The sequence below is a fragment of the Drosophila nasuta genome, chromosome 3, assembly GCF_023558535.2.
Source record: "Drosophila nasuta strain 15112-1781.00 chromosome 3, ASM2355853v1, whole genome shotgun sequence".
NCBI classification, from domain to species: Eukaryota; Metazoa; Arthropoda; class Insecta; order Diptera; family Drosophilidae; genus Drosophila; species Drosophila nasuta.
In genome coordinates, this window is record NC_083457.1 from 18,607,079 (window position 1) to 18,624,862 (window position 17,784).

Below are 17,784 nucleotides of genomic sequence, written 5' to 3' on the forward strand. Positions count from 1 at the left end.
ATCCCATTTTGCAAACAGCTATGAAAAACTTATTGTTATGTAAGTATGCGGTCAGTTTTTTTGTTAACATATTCCCACTTTAGGCCACCTTTTTATGGTTATGCTCGCAAAAATTTACAACTGTTTAAATGTGGCAAAAAACTGCTGCAGTTTTCTCTACAAAAAAACGATATACGAAATAAACTTTGTGGCAACTGGAAATAGATTAGGTTAGGCTCTAAAGCTGGCACATAACTTATCATTAAACAGTCGTCGTCGGCAATGTCAAACACGTATCCACACAAATCTCGTAAAATATGCAGGGTTCGCCTTTGCTGCCTCTATTGGCACATAACAAAGTTTACAAAGAACTCGTGATGCCCCTGCCAAAAGTTGAGTAAAGAAACGAAACTGAACTGGAAAAAAGAATCTGTTCGTTTCTGGCCTGAAATGGCAGCTTATATAATCAAAAGTTGGCGTTGAAAACTCATTTGTTTATGCGCATGAAATGTTAATGCTACAAAAAAAAAAAGAAAAGAACACATACTTACACACACATACACACCTTTTGTTGTTATTGTTGGAGTACCGCCTGCCACTTGCCACTTGTGTTGTGCGTGTGGCTGAGTGTGTGGTGTAACTGTGTGTGTGTGTGTGTGTGTGTTTGGCATGTGAGCGACATTTGTTTGAAAGTTTTTTGACAGCGGCTGCTCCTCGACATACATTGAAAAACACGTCCCCACACACTCACACACACTCGCACACACATTGCGGCTGCATCAATTGTTGGCGCAGACTTTTTGATTTGTTTTCAACACACACTCACACACTAAGCACTCATCTACACACAACCACTTCAAAAAAGTAAAATAAAAAGAGGAAAAAACTAATTAAAATGCGTTGCGCTGACATTGTCATTCGCCCGTATTTTGCTCTCTCATTTGGATTCCCAGCCAGTGCAAAAAATAAAAAGAGAAAAACCCGTGAGAAAAAAGTTTAATTAAATTCTTTTTCGGTTTCCGATTTCCTTTCTATTGCCTACGCGAATTTAATTAAACATTTTGCCAATGTCGCTGCTGACGTCGTTTGCCGCCGCTGTTTTTGCCATTTTTATTTACTCACTCAACTCAACTCTTAACTCAAAGAAACACAAATAAAAATGTTGCTACAAAAAGAGCACTCACAAAAACCAAACAGGAAAGAGAGAGAGAAAAGGAAGCAAAAAAAAAAACAAGAAAATAGTAAACGGAACGAAAAATAAAATACAGAGAATGCCGCGTAATTCAATCTGTCAGCGATGCGGGGCACGTTGCATGCTTTTGTGCACCGCTTCTCTGTTACTAAATCAACACGAATGTCCTTTCAGTCCTTGCATGAATTTGCATAAGCCAAAGCTGAAGTTGTAGCTGAAGCTGAAGCTGATGCTGAAGCCGAAGCTCAAGCTGAAGTTCAGCACCCGAAAAGCAGTTGAAGTGTGTGGCATATTTAGCTATTTGCTCTGTGCTGAGATTGGGCCCAAAAAGCGAAGGCAAAACAGTTGCCAACTTTGTTGTTTAGCTGGCCAAAGCGATGTATATTCAAAGCGTGTGTCGTCAGTCCAGCCTTCTGAATGAATGTTTCCCTCACTCCTCATTCCTCCTGCTGCTGCTCTTCTTCTTTTCACAGTTTCGCACTGTGGCATTTTCTAATTTCCCCTCGGCCTGCCCTGACATTTTCCTTTCTGCGCCATTTCCGTTGCGACGCTGCATGTCCTGGCTGAGTTGGCATGTCCTGCTTCGTATGAGTTGGCATTTTTATGCAACTGACAAACGCCAACTCTCTTGCTCTTGCTCTGTCTCTGTCTCTTTCTCTATGAGCTATGCTCACCTAAATCGCGCTACATTTCTATATCTCTGCCAACTTATGTTCAAGCAAATGCAATTTATTATACGCTCTGTTGCTCTTTGAGCCCGGCCAACAACAGCAACAGCCACAACAACATGTCAAGCCTCAACAACTGCAGCGAGTTGCTCTCGCTCTCTCTCTTGCTGCTGATTAAACTCACAGCAACTTCCAACAATGAGAAGAGCTGTCTTGGTGCTTTCACTTTGAAAATATGCCTCGCAATATGAAAATATTGTGCCACGAAACGTCTCAGAATGTTGAGAAATTTCCTTCCACTGGGATTCATTTAACTCCGAATGAGACTGGCTGAATATATGTTTAGATTAATTTTGAGCGAGTGACGTGAATAATCCAAAAAGAAACAGAGTGAACTTTGCTGCTTAGCAACTTGCAAAGCATTAGATCCTAACAACATCTTGTGACAGCTTTAAGAACTCGTGTTCTCGTGTTGTAAACAAAGTTTAAGCTTAAGCATTGAAGCATTATCAAAATGACTGATTAAGCATTGATTTTAAGCTGTATTATATCTTTGTGCCCGCAGGAAATGTGTGTAACAGGAAGAAGAAGGCATCTCCGATCCCATAATGTGTATATATATCTATATATACTAGATCAGCGTCAACAGGCGAAACTATATAGTCCGTCTATATTAATAACTACAGTATTTATGATAGCTGAAAACTTTGTTGCAATCAAAAAGAAATTGTAGAAGTTATTTAAGAAAAACATTTGTATTCCAAAAAACGCAAACTGAAATCGTGTCTGACTTTGGCTGACAACCTAGTATATTTTCTACTCTATGGTATATTTTATATGTATGAATGTAGTACTATATTAATAACATATACCAAGAATACCTTTAGTAATAATTTACTATTCTTGTGGTATATTGATTTAGTATATTTCTAATGCAGTACTACATTAGAATACCAAGTATAACTTTCGGTATAATTTATTATTCTTGCGGTATATATTGATTTGGTATATTTTAAGATCAATACCGCATTGTTTGCTCCTATTCAAAGTGGGTAGCAGGTATCTCAAAGCATCTGTAGTTTTCTGACCTGTTTTGATTAGCAATGAATTTGTATAAAAAACAAAAAGTGAGAAAATAAACTAAAATGCTGCGTTGAAATACTTACAATAACTCTTATAATTTGACCAGTACCATAATTTAAAATTGTGTTAAATAAGTTGCTTAAGGCTGTCACTTAATGAACTTCAACTTATGGCTAAATTAAAATAATTATCAAATTGCTTGACAATTGTTTGATTAATGATATCGTTGCATAACTTATTCTGCAATTGTCAATTGTAGCTGCTGCCTGCCTTAGGCCTCCGTTTGTCTAGTGTCATTGCAAAACTTTCGCTCTGTTATTAATGATTTACAGCGAAATGCTTTCGGCTTGTCCTTTGGCTTTTGCCGCTGTCTCTGTGGGCGGCGGAGTCTGTTTATAAATTATGATAAATTTTTGTTGCGCCTAATGTGTCATTCTCTAGTCGTAGTTGTTACAGATTAATCAACGAGCTTGGCTGAAGCTGAGTTAATCAACGCATATGTCGCATGATTTATGATTGTCCTAGTTGCAGATGCTGCTGTTGCTTTAATACTGCTCCAAGTATGTGACGCATTTAACACATGCTTCGCTTATGGTGTGAGTTTAATGTCACACGCTTTTGCTGGCCATTTTTTGAGGCGTGTCAACAAGATAATGAGATTTTCCTGCGGTTGCTGCTGTTCCTGTTGGGAGGCTAAGCAAATATGCAAATATCTGCATAGTTGCGTTTGCTGCTGCGTTGTTGCGTGCCAAAGTCAACCTGCAACATAATCAGGCAGCAACAGCAGCAGTTACAGGCCTTGGTCCATGGCTTGGACTCTGCTCCGCCTCTGGCTGCAAATCCTGGCATCCATTGTCCATGTTGTTGCTGCTGTTGTCGTAATAAGCCGCATTGCAATTCGTAGCCACAGCAACAACGTTGCTAGCACGTTGCACAAAGGCGGTTGCTGTTGCTGCTGTTGCTGTTACTGCTGCATGTGGCATGCACAACTCTGTCCTCTGTCGTTCCGTTGTTGATTAATAACGTGCGCTTGGCACATGGCACACGTGTTACGGCAAAGGCAGCCACTGTTTGCATAACACACAATTATACTCAAACACACACACAAAAATACACACATACACACAGCCAGAGGAATAGGAAGAGGAAGCTGTGCTGCTCAGTTTGTATTTGTGTCACACATTCCGTACATTTGGTAAATGCGCATTGACAATAAATTAACATCGATTGACGTGGCCAACACTGAAGACGCATTAGCAAAGCGCACACAACTAAAGCTCTCTCGTTACACTGTGAGAAAAACGAGGTCACAAGCTAGGTATAAAATAATTTAGTGTATATTGAGTTGGAGTTGAACACGTTTATAGAACTAGGTTTAAGATTGAAAAATACTATTGTAAACACTTATTCACGACCAAATTCAATGTACCAAAAATAGACTTTGGTATATTTGACTATTTTTACGGTCGTATGAAATATTATGAATGTTCTACTATACCAAATATTGACCTCGGTGTAGTTTATTATTTTTGTGGTACATTAATTTTGTATATTTTAAGAAACTACCGTACTCTATGGTATATTTTGAATAGTACTATACCAAACATAGCATTCGGTATATTTTATTTTTTTTTTTGTACATACATTTGATATGTTTTAGAAAAAGTACCGTATTCTGTGGTATATTTTGAATACAGTACTATACCAAGTGTAGCCTTCAGTAAATTTTTGTGGTACATTAATTTGGTATATTTTAAATCAGACTGTAGAGCACTTCTAACTGTAGCTTTCTTAGTTGCTTAATTTGGGAACTTTACAATTTTAAAGAATATGGATATTAACGCAAAATAAAGAAAATATAAGGATGTTTATAGAAAAGCAGATTTGAAAGCAAAATATAATGCATATCGAAATAGCTATAATAATTTTATCGTACTTAAGAACGATCTAGTTAAGACTTAATAAATTGTTGTGTAGCTAGTTACTGGATTGACATGGAGTTCACCCATCAAATTTCTAACAGAAAAGTAACTAGTTGATATGTTTTGCTAACTTGTTCCTCTCAGTGTCACATATAGTCTTTATAGTAAAGTTGCGCAACGCTGACACGCACACTCACACACTGACACACACATACTGCGAGACACTCTTCGGTAAGTTTGTGTGTGCTGATCCAACGTGTGTATGTAAACAGCGGGCATCTGTTTTGTATTGACGGTGTGAATGAGCTCTCCTGAATATGCTTCTCTACTGCTGTGCTATATTCAATGTGTGTGCTGTGTGAGTCCTGCGAGTTGTGAATCCTGTCGTGCTACAGCAGCTGGCTGCTGGCTGCTGCTGCTGCTTTTAAGTACGTGCATATAATTTTCAACGCTGTCGCTGGCTCTTCTACTCAGCCTGTCAATATCACTTGCTTACATGGGAATTTATTGGTGACAGCGCACATAATACATAATGCATGCCACACACACTAACACACACATGATTGAGTGAGTGGGTGTATGTGTGTGTGTCGTTGGCGTTGGCGCTTTAGAAGCTCTACATTCGATAGACATTGAAATTTATTGTGATTGTAATGCTAAGCAAAGCAGCTCAACAGCACAGAAACGAAATGAGTTTATGGCAGGCATCTGAAACATATGTTCGCTGTGAATTGATGGCACTGAACTACCCTATTAAATGTGGATTAGTGTAAGTGGCATTAACAGGGTAACTACAAGTTGAGCACACTCTACGAACTTCACTGATTTTTTTGCGTTGTTTTGTTTTGCAATGCCGCAGCGAGTTATATGTTGATCTAGACTTGACACAAAGCTGCTCGCTTGCTGCTTTCTGTTTGCCTGCTGCCTGCCGCCCTGCATTCATTACTCAAAGTCTCTCTCTCTCTCTCACTCGGCTCAGTGTGTGCGTGACCAAGTCAGTGTGTGCGTGACCAAGTCTCTGTGGTTGTAAACAAATGGTTTGCTGCATTATATCACAATCCTAATTCCTCTACACATACTGAAGGGACTAATCCAAATGAGGCTGCATAGAGAGATAACATTAGCAAAACTGGATTTTTTCGGGTTTCTCTTTGCTTATGTTTTTTTTGTGTGCTTTTTGTCTGCACTCGTCCTGGGAGCTGGCAGTCAGTGCTGTGTGTCGTGTGGCTTATTGCGCATACGCCCCGTTACGCTTACAGTCAGAGAAAAGATGTTGGGACAAGCATGTAGATTGAATTAAAGACACAACAACAACAACTACATACAACAAAGGCCATATCATTTTTGAAGTCAAGCGAAAAGTCATTGTCAAAGTTGTTGTTGTTGGTGTCGCCGCCATTTTGTTTCAGAGTCACAGTAACTTTGTTGTTCCTGTCGTCGTTGTCGCCGTTGTCACCGATGTCGTTGTGTGTTATTTCAGTTGGCTGTTACTCTTCGCTGTGTTTCTGTTTTTTATGCGCATTGTTTTGGCCTGGTTACTCAGTCTTTTTCTTGGCTTGTTGTGAGTCCCTTAAGGGGGTCTTTCTGCTGCATAATTTATGGCAATAAATTCGCTTAACTTTACGACAATTTGTTGCTGCAAAGTGTGCCGTAAAATTCCCTCACTCGCTGTTTCAAAATTTAAACACGAGACTCATTCGCAGACCGACACGTAGACGGCAACCATAAGCAGCCATAATTTGATTTTGGGTTTCCCCTCTCGTTGGAAAAATTGATTTGCAGTCATGCCGCCTGCGTGTTACTTTGATGTGGCTGTTAAATTTTGCGATTAACATCAAATTTGATTAGAGGAGCCTGGTTTCGAAGTGTGTGTGTGTGTGTGTGTGTGTGTGTAGCAAAAGCAAGACTCATTGGCTGCTTAATTAAAAACAAACGTGGCAATGTTTACGCTACGTTTGCTGAATGGCTGCATTGAAGCGACTGCCACTTCAATTAGTGCTACGTTTTGTGCCACAGTGCACAGTGCTCAGGCACTTGAAAGCCCCAAAACTCAAATTGCAGATGCACTTCAAACGCAAAGCCGACAACGTTTTGAATTGCAAATGCTGAAGGCAGCTAGGCAAACAGTCAGCTAGGCAGGCAGTTAGTCAGTGAGGCGAACATGTAATTCCTGTGGGAAGGGACACACACAGGGTTACAGCTGGGACTTCAATTATGCCAGCACGGCAAGGACGAACTGACTGACAGCAACTTCGACATCTACTTCGACTTTGCCTTCGCCTTCGACTATGACTTCAACTTCGCCTTCAACTTCGACTTGCCCAACACTTGAGTGCAGTTCAGTTGAGTTGAGTTTCAGTTGCTACGCTGCTGTTGCAGCTGCCTCTTATTGCTGCGGCTCTGGCAACAATTTAAAACTTCAAATGCCAGCTCTCTTGTTGCAGCATTTTTGCCACACCCTGTGGAAGATGCTGGCTGGCTTTAAACATCATATTCCAAAGCATATAAATTAGGCAAAAAAGTTATTAATGAATTTGATTAAAATATTTTGGAATTTGCTGTCTTACATTTATGTAACATATTTTAATAAAGATTGTAGTTAAGTTTCTAATAAAAAAATATATTTCAGAATTGATTTGCCAAAATTTGACTTAAAATAGTAGTGCCTTAAATAAATGAAAACAAGAAGATACCCACTACCTAATTTCAATAAATCCATATTTTCACATATACCGCAAATATACCACGTTTTGATATTGTACTACATTCAAATCTGCTATAGAGTACAAAATATACCGCATTCTTAAAATATACCGCAAGATACTAAATTATACTAAAGTCTGTATCGATATTGTGCAACATTCAAATTATACTATAAATACCGCAAAATACTAAAATATGTCGATGTTTATATTCAAAATGTAGTAACATTCAAAATATACTGTAAAGTCAAAAATATGCCATATTCTTAAAATATTTCCAAAATATACTAAAGTGTATATTTATATTGGACTAGATTTAAAATCTACTATAGAGTACAAAATATACTGAATTTTCAGCCAACATGTAAATATTACTATGAGTACAAGTATAATTTTTAATTCTCGAATTAAAGTTATGTTAGGCAAATAAAGAAATATATATTCTAGAATTTCTTTACCAACAATGTTTGCTAATTAAATCTGGAATATATTTTTTCCGTAGTATTGACAAACATTTAGTTATTTGCTAATATATCGAATGTAATTTATGTAACAAGTAAATTGCTGATTTGAATTGCTAAGTCTAATTTCGTGACTTGCATTTATTAGTTTTAATAAAGATTGCTTGTAAGCAAACATTTTAAAATATATTCCAGAATTTAATATTCAATTCAATTAAGATTACTCGACACACATTATTTATTTGCTATACTAGACTGTAATTTATTTAACCAGTAAATATTTGTACTGCTCACTCGCAATAAATTCGAATAGGATATGTATTCGTCTTGCATCTTGGCTCGCAATATGTCTACATATATATATATCGTGTTCTTAGGCATTTCTCATGCATAGAGTTTAGACAGGCGCTCGTTAGTCAACGCTTCGGTTGCTGGTTGCTGGCACTCGTGTGCCAACGGTACTCTGCATCCATTTGCAGTTGTACTTTGCTACTCTGCTGTGGGACACACTTTTCTTTCCCTTGACGACTATTGCTCTGGCTCAGTGAAATACTTATTTCTTTCCTCTTTTTAACTGGCATTTGTCGTTTGTCAGCATCAGAGCCAGCATCCTCGTTGTCGTCGTCGTCTTCGTCTATTGCCTCATCTTGTAACCGCACACTTGAGAACGTTGCATGCTTTTAGGCGCAACGTGACGCAGTTTGTTGAACCTGCTGCCATTTTGCTTCTTAAAGTCAAATGCTGTTGCTGTTGCTGTTGCTTTGATGCTTCAGCTGGGTCAAGCAACTTGTCTTAATGCCATGAATTATTCAGCACAGTTCGCCCAGCTGCAACATGCCACAAAATGTTGCTATGGCTTGAAAGTTAATTACATTTGTTTCATACGTGCACCGAGCGTTGATTGCATGCCGCATGCAGCATTTCGAGGCGCCACAAGCCGAGGCGTGCACATACACCTACTTCTTCCATTTTGCTGTGCTGCTCCTCTGCCATTTGAATGCAACCACAGAGTATAGAGAGCATAGAGAGAGAACACAAGACCATTTATTTTGGTTGCCTCACACACACACAGACACACACACACAGGCAGACACATTTCGTATAAACAAACACAGCTGCCACAACAATGCGGTTCACATTCATCAGTCGAAACAATACGCTGTCAAAATATTTACTTGAATAAATGATATGTATGGGTTTTGAGTGCATCGATAGGAATTTTAATTATGCATATTTCAATACAATTCTATGGCCAGCTTATGCAATCTGTTCTACTAATGAGTTATATTTTGGTAGTATTAAAGACAAGACTTAGTCAATAGGTAAATACTAGTGAATATTTAATGCATGCATTTTAAATTTGCAGCTTATCTGCTGACTTAAACGAATTAAAATAAAACACTGAAGTCAAGTTTCATGGCAATTGGGTTTTAGTTGCAATTATTCGCAGCTCTTCTTTGACAGACACCAGACAATTCTAAGCGTTTTGCAATTGACTGAGCCACGCCCATTACAAAAATTGTCACATTACAGTTTTAATGATGTGCCATGAGTGCAAAAGAAACTAAAGCTGCTTTTGCTTCTTTGCACATGCTTCTCATTTGCTCTCTCACTTCCTTTCTTCTTCAAGCGTATCTCTGGTGTTGCAATTAAATTGCAGCAGCAGCCACAGCAACATGAATAGCGTTAATGCTAGCAACCGAGTCTTGCATCCTTGGTCACACACACACACACACACATACACGCCACACCCATAAGCTGGCAAGTTTAGTGGATGGCAGAATGTGTAATGAAAATGTTGTCTTATTAGCTGCAAAATATTCAAAAAGTGCATAGAGTTTGTGGAAAGTGCTGCTGCTGTTGCTGTGGCCACACCTTAACCTCACTTTTGTTACATTTTATCGATTAACTTTGGCCGCAAACTTTGATGGCTTTGATTATTTTTGATTAGCAACACGAAAAGGCAAACAGCAAAAGATAAGCACAAGCCCAAGCCACACAACCACAAGCAGCAAGCAACAGCCTGATGGTTGATGGCTGATGGCAGATGACCCAAGGGCATAATCCTCAGTTCGCTTTTTTGGGGCATTAACCCTTAAAGAGGATTAATTATGCTGTTAGTTGCAAGCTGGCAGCAGCTGCGCCGCAATTAGTGCTCAGTTAAGTTAAGAAGTTGAAAGCTTTGGAAAAATGTGCCGCATAAATTGCATTTTATGCCATTCTGGCTGCAATCAGAAGCGTGGCATACTTTTAGGCGCGGCCTCAAAAATCCAACAGCGCTGTGTATGTATGCGTGTGTGTGTGTATGTAAAGTGGAAATTCGAGTTGGAGTTGGAGTTTGGGATTTGTTTGTTTGCTCAGATGGAGATTCAGTGCTCTTATCCATAATTTGCGTTCATAATTTGCTCTCGCATAAAAAAAAGCCAACAGACAGTTACTTTATGCGCAAAGGGAATGAGGCAAGAGGTGCTGCGAACAAGAGGTGCGACTCTGATAGCCTAAATGGGCAATGGGCAATGGGGCAATGAGCAAAGCAGCAAACAGAGTAGAAAAAAAAATAACAAGACGACTGCCGCCTGGGTGCGGTTATTGATTTTCTGTTCGCAGATGAGAGAGAGAGAGAGAGTAGCAACAGTAAAAACAGCTCATGATGATGCTGACGATGGTTATGATGATGACAACGCTGATGATGATGATGACGATGCCACACCAATGCTGCGTTGGCAATTTTTTGTTCGTTTTTGGGTGTGTTTAAGATGGTTTTGGGAGGCAGGGCAGTAAAATTGTGTCAAAAACGCTAGCTGGTCGACGAAATTGCGTGAGGCAACACGAAAAGCGCATTAAAAGCTTAAAGCAAGCGATTAAAGCCGCAGCCCTGCTCAAGACTCGAATTCCAGCAAATAAAAAGATAGATTGAGAGAGAGAAAACGTGCAAGAAATAAATCAAGTTGGCAGACCACACAGCTCATCAGCAATAAGCCGAAGTCGGCGCGTGATAAAAGTCCGGGAAAAGAATCCGTCCCATCGAATGGGCAAATTTGCGTATTTCCCTTTTCCGGTTGACGTGCAATGCCAAAAAAAATATAATGTCCAAGGACGCGCTGCAAAACATTGCACAGAAACAAAACGGAAGCTGACAACTGAGCTGAGAGAGAAACACACACACACACAGTTACACTTACACAGAGACAGCACGATGACAGCAACCCTGAGCTTGATAAATGTTCATGCCTTGTCTGGCAACAGGAGGCGAAGCGATGCAAATGCAGCAACAGCAACGGCAGCATCAGCAGAGGCAACAAACTGCCAATTAAGTGCCAAATTATGCCAACAACACAATGCCGACAACAACAACAACAATAACTACTACTTGTATGGCAATAACAATAACTACGGCAACAAGGACAGCGACAGCTAGGTAGCTAGAGAAGCAGCTCTCACAACATAGCATGCCCCAAAAATGAAGACATATAATTAGCACTTGACGGCGAGATACCCAGCAAAGCGAAAGGCAAATTCCTAATGCAATTAGTGTATTAGCACACTTGCAATTAACTGGCAAATTCACTATAATTTGTCTATAATTATGCCGGAGAAGTTACAGCAAAACTACTTAAAGAAATCACAGATTGCAGCCACTGTTTTCTAAATGAGTTGTTCTTTAATATCAAGAGAAAGAATATTTTCTGCATTTTTTTTTTTTGTATTTCTTTTCTTCATCAGCCAAATTATCGCAGTTTGATTTAACTTCAAAATCGATATTTTAATACTAAACGGGCTATCACAATATGTAATTTAACGTATTTAAATTATCGATACGTAAAGACAAGTAAAAACACGAAATCGATATATTAATACTAAACTGGTTACCGCACCATGTAAATTAATGTATCGATGCTCACTCAAATTATCGATATGTAAGAACAAGTACATAAACGAAAATGATATTTTAATACTAAGAGCAGATTATCGATACGTAAGAACAAGTAATAAAAAGAGATTATAAAAATGATTAATGAAATGTGAATGTCGTACAATATTTTTCAAAACTATAAAATAACAACTAAAACTATTTCACACTCCTTTAATAAGATAAATCGCTTAAAGTTGCAGACCAGTTTAAAGTCAAAACTTTAACTTGTCTGCTGCTGAATAAATTACAACTAAGCCAGACCTCTACATCCCCATAATAATATATGACACTCTTATCGTTGAAGCCCAGGGTATTACAACAACAACAACAACTTGCCAAAGTGTGCCACACAGAACTATTGCAGTTGCCAACAAGGCCGCGACAACAGCACTTGCCACACTTCGCGCCACACAATTGTTGAATTGTAGAATGCATATTGTTATCGCGAAAAGTAAAAGTTTTCTATAGCCAGCGAACTTGTGTAATGTGCAATTGATATTTAGGTGTAGTTCCTCGACCGCAACTGGCCCAAAAACTTTTTCAATTTACTGTCGCCCATTTAAAAAGCAATTATTTACCTCGGATTTAGAGGTAGAAGAGAGTAGAAGAAAGTAGGCAAAGGGAAAGTCCAAGCATAATGCAAATTTAATATAAGCCAAATGAGGCGACCCGAAAAACCTATAGACACGGCATATATCTATATATAACGAGCATTCTTACATACATATGTACGATATGATATTGCTTCTGGTCATTTGATTGCATTACGCCTCAATCTAAATGTAAATGGGCAATTGCTAAGGACGAAGGAAAAAAAGGACAGCAAAAAAAGGCAAGCGAAAGAAACTGTAAACTGGGCCAACAACTGAACTGAACTGTAACCTAACCCAAGATATGTATGTATGTATGTTGAAGAACGCAATTTGGTTGAGCAAATAAGCTCTCAGTTATCCTTGCCGCAAATGCGTTGCAGCTGCAGCTGGAGCAACATCTAAGCTCCTGCTGCGTTGTGCTGTGGTCAAATGCATGTAAATAAATTAGAATTTGATGGGCAACTGGCCTTGGCTATAATTGAACTGCCCAATGCAATGCAATGCAATGCAGTAAAGTAAAGTAAATGCCGAATCCAACAGAGAGATCCAAACTGAACCGAACAGCAGCTGGCGGCTGGCGGCTAGAGAATTCGAACGGGCTTGTGGCCAAGCTTGTCTATGCTTTGTGTAAGTTGGCAGCTGGATCGACCATTGACCACATTCGCAAAGCCCCACAGAATGCACAAAAGTTTTTGCAAAAAGCATTTCCTACAACAGCAGCAGCAACAACAACTAGAATAGCAAACTGGCCACTTGGACATGAGAGGGGGGAGGGGGAGGGTAGAGAAAACAACAACAGAATTGTGAAATACGTAGAAAAAATTGAAATGTACCAGTTGTGCAGAGTTGTTATTGGTGTAGCATACGAGTTGCACAAACAAACAAAACAAACTGCGAAATGTTGCAACAAGAGGCATCCTTGTCAAAGCGACAATTTACTCGTTAGAAAGAAACTCGTAACTTGCAACCGAAAACTGACAGCAGCCAAAACTTTCCACGCAAAACTTTGACACAACATTTTCATGCGTTAAGTTTACAAAATGGCCCAAATAACGAGAGGCAGGCAACCGGCAACAACAACAACAACATCAACAACAACAACAACAACAGCAACAAGAACAACAGCAATTTAGAAACTTAAACAGAAAAAGCAACAGCGCAAAGGCAGTTCAAATGAAATGACGCTGTGCTTAGTTTTAATACATTTGTAAAGCTTTCAATGGGCCAAGTTTGGGGCAGGCTTCAGCCTCGTGCTTCACGGCCAATTGAGAATGAGAGAGAATGAGACAGCGCAGAGAAGGAGGTAGTTTGCTTTTTGTGTGTGTCTATTTATGAGATGGAAAAGGGCAAAAAACACACTCGAAATTGAATTTCGCATGCATTAATTATGCAGCACAGTCAGTAACTTGCCCCTTAAGGGGGCAAAGGCAAAAGCAAGGGCAACTCGACAAGGCAAGTGCTCGGCTTTGCCCTCTGCGTTCTGTGTGCTGTGTTCTGTGTTGTGTGCTGCTCTTGTTTGCCCAAAGCAAAGAAATGCCAAAGCAGAAGCAAGTCACGTCAATGCCGACTGCTTGAATGCTCTTTACGCTACGCTTCGATCGTTATGTGATTAAAGCGATGCAATTATTGTTAAGCATATAAACAACAGATTGAGCGTATATTTGTGCAGCTTTAAAGATGCAATCTTAAATAAACATGCGCATAAAAGATTGTACTACTTTTTAATACTCTTTTGCGCTGACACAATTTGACGCTCATTATGCTGCTTGAAGGTTGTTTGTTGCCAGTTTTTCCACTGCGCCTGCCTTTTGTTTCGCCTCGCTTTTCTTTTTTTTTTCAGTTTTCGTTGCAATTTTACTTTTGCTTTTTTCATTATTTTCATTAAGGCAAAGAATTTCCTTGTTCTTGTGTTCGCTCGTGTATTTTTCTTAATTTTGTTCGCTTGACTTGCCCAACTTTAAATGAAATTTGAAATTCACGAAAAGTTGCCGCAATGTTCTTGAAACTGCCAAAGAAGTCCTTAAACGCTTTAGCTGCCTTTTTTTTTTGCTCTTGGTGTGATATTAACTTTATATGTTAAATGCAGAATTCGTATGCCGTTTGCTGTATGCTTGCGAGCATTTGCATATTTGATACTTCTTCTTCTTCTTCTGCTGCTTCTGGCATATATCATAAATGGTGTCAAGCATACGCCACGTTGGCCGGCAGCAGTTGCAGTTGCAGCACCAGCTGCTGCTGCTGGTTGGAAATGCAAATGCAAATTTAATGCGAAAAATATTAAAGTCAGCGCCATTAAGCGGACTAAAAGGCAAAGCAGCTGCTACTGCCAGCGATGTTGCCACCGATGTTGCCACCGATGTTGCGCTGTTGCAGGTGGCAGCGGCGGCAACGTTCAAATGACATCATTTAAATTCATGCATGACCCATATTGCTGCAGCATCCAGCACAGCTCATGTTTTATTAACATAGCAATTTATAGCATAAAATTTACAGTTGCAGCGCGCTGCAACATCGGCATCGCTTGCTTGCTACAGTTTATCGATCGTAAAAGTTTTCGGGCCACGTTTAATGAGGCCAGCAGCCAAGAGCCAAGTGCCATGGCCAAAAAGGCGTCTCTAAGTAAGCGTAACCGCAACTATGAAAGTGCAATTTGCTAACGCGCTGCTGCAACTTATTTAAGAGCGCTGAAAAGTAGGCAACGAATGTGGCCCACTAGCGAGAGAAGCAGCTAGAGCATCAGCAGCATCAGCAGGCAAACAAGGCAATTAAAGTTGCAACAGCCACGTGAGCAACAGTTCAACTGTAAGCTATGAACTCGGTAGCAAAGAAGCAACAACGATACGCCCACAGTTTGCTACGCCCGCCTCTTTGCTAATTGCTGCATAAATCAAGCGGCAAAAGCGACACACAAAGTCAGTCGTGGCACAAAGCGAGCCGCAACCGCGGGGCATGAACAGCGAGTGAGTGTGCTACAAATGGCGTTTGAAAAACATTTTAAATAAACTGCAGGCAAGCGATAAAGAGGGAGCACAAAAAACAACACGAGTAATGTATTGTGTAGCCAACATTCAGTTATGCTTTATGAGCCACTTCTGACCAAATGTCTTCTACATAGCACTGTCCAAATGCAACGAACGTGCGCGTGTGTGTGTTTGTATGTGTGTGCAATTTATGGGGGCCATAAAAATGTGGCCCGCAGTGTTACGCAATAATACAATTTTTGAAACGCAAAAATATTTTAATTAAATTTGGCAACAAACGTGCAAAACAAGAAACAAAACCAAAACAACAAAAAAAAACAACTAAGAAAGCTAGAGTCGAGTGTGCTCGACTGTGAGATACTTGCTAACAATTTTCAGTAAAACCATATTCTACAAATATACCAAATTAATATACTGAAAATATACTAAACTACTACTGAAGGTTGTATTTGGTATATTGATACTGAAATATACCAGAGAATACAAAATATACCAGATTGTCAGTAAAAGCAACTAAGAACAAAGCAAAAGGCATTTCTTAAATATCTTTTACAAATTCTATGTGATTGCAATCACATTCTTGGGAATCATAAATACTGTTGTTATTATTGTGTGTATCGAAAATCTCAACTCTAGTTTCTGCCTTACGCTTGTTATTCGATATTTTTCGTTTCGAGGGGGCGTAAGTGGGCGTGGCAAAACTTAAAACAAACTTGATTTGCGTCCGAACATTACAAATGCTGTCGAAAAATATTATAGCTCTATCTTTTATAGTCTCTAAGATCTAGGTGTTCTCACAGACGGACGGACAGACAGACAGACATGGCTATATCGTTTCGACTGTTGCCGCTGATCAAGAATATGTATAACAAACTACATTTCTTGTAGTCACAAAGTTATAATACCCTTATTCCCTATATGTAAGGGGTATAAACACGAAACAAATTTTCGCCATCAGCATGTAAAACGAGCAATTTTTGTAACACACTTTGTTTTTTTCTGCTGTTGATTTTTTTTGTAATGTTTTAGATTGGCAAAGCTTTAAAGCCGCCGGCTTGTGTGCTTTCAATTTGTGTGTGAGTGTTTGGATTTTAACGTCGAGTGTGTGTCCAAAACAAATTACGATACATACTCCACTCTGTTCCCTCTCTTCCTCAGCTGTCTGGCTTCTAAAAATACGAAAAATAAAGCACGTTTCATTAAATGCTCCTCTTGCCGCATACGAAAATTGGCTTGAAGACATTGTTTTTTTAATGAGCTGAATTTCTAAGAAGCTGTAAGAATTTTTATGGAATATGGAACGAGATTCAACCTTGAGCTTTAAACTTAAATGCCAAGTTACATTTTGCCTTAAATCCACGGAAATCTGAACTAAACTAAAGTGATTAACAGCTTAATGCTGAACGCATTATTTAATCCGAACTGTTTGTGAATATTTTGCACTTATAAGGGATTAAATTTCCACTTTATTAACAACTCATCTGTTATTTATTTGAATTTCATTGTGCAAATCTGAAATATTTAATGCCAGAAATATTTGTGTGTTACACGAGTTCATTGTTGTAATTATGATAATCAAAAAAAAAGAACAATGAATATGTGTGCTTCAATAAAGATATTTGTGGATACAATTAGCGCATTTTATATGCGGTTTCGCAATGAAACATTTGCAATTATGGCAAATGCGGGTTTAATTTTAATTTATCCAACTGTTTAAATTAGAAATACCAAATGCGTTGTATAGAATTTGATGTACACATATTTCGAATAATTTGATTTGCACCGACATTTGAAAAGTCAAGAACGTTTAGGGCCAAATCCTTGAGGTCTTATTTCAAGGATTTTTGTAATGCAGCAAATGCCGAATTTTGCCAAAAGCAGCTTTACTTGCGTCTGTCTAAACGAAATAACAATGATTTGAATAGCAAAGCAAAAAAAAAAGTAAAATAAACAGAATAAGCTTGAAGAAAATTCACCTCAACCTTTTCTGGGAAATTGCGTGGAGAACAGAGCATTGAATTCCAGGTATCCCAGTGGATTGCAATTGTGAGCAAAGTGGTCATTAACGAAGCAAATGCTTTCAATTTGTTTGCTCTTGGATCCATAAATACAATCATGTTGTTGATGATTATGACGATGTTGCTGATGCTTCGTCTGCAGCTGTCCGGTAACTCTTCTTGAGTTGATGAAAACATTGAGCAAGTTGGCCTCAACGATAAGCTTGCACGTGAGAACGAACAAAAATTACATATTTAGTAAAGTGAACGAACTGCAGAAGTTAGGCCTGGTC

General features: G+C 38.9%; 1 protein-coding gene across 4 annotated transcripts in view; it reads left to right on the forward strand.

Moving 5' to 3' along the window:
- The window catches only part of LOC132791427 (syndecan), a 141,411-nt gene that overhangs the window by 113,389 nt on the left and 10,238 nt on the right, over nt 1–17,784 (forward strand). The gene's annotated exons all lie outside the window — the stretch shown is intronic.